This window comes from Mandrillus leucophaeus, unplaced genomic scaffold (assembly GCF_000951045.1).
Source record: "Mandrillus leucophaeus isolate KB7577 unplaced genomic scaffold, Mleu.le_1.0 Scaffold2060, whole genome shotgun sequence".
NCBI classification, from domain to species: Eukaryota; Metazoa; Chordata; class Mammalia; order Primates; family Cercopithecidae; genus Mandrillus; species Mandrillus leucophaeus.
This window is the reverse complement of record NW_012102100.1, coordinates 1-300: the sequence shown is the minus strand read 5'-3', so window position 1 is coordinate 300 and position 300 is coordinate 1.

Below are 300 nucleotides of genomic sequence, written 5' to 3'. Positions count from 1 at the left end.
CTCCCACACCGCCGCCTTTGTAGGCCCCAAACGTCCTGAAGCCCGGCCCCACGGTGGCCTCTCCAGGCCCGGCTCCTGCCCTCGGACGGCGTCTCCACGCCCCAGACTTCCTCCAGCCAGCCTCTCCAGGCCCAGCTCCTCCTGCCGGCGGCCTCTGCAGAGCCTCTTTGGACTCGGCTCCGGCCCAGCTCCCGCTCCGCGGCCTTTGGAGGCCCCAAACGTCCTGAAGCCGGGCCCCACGGTGTCCTCTCCGGGCTCGGCTCCTGCCCTCCGACGGCATCTCCACGCCCCAGACTTCCT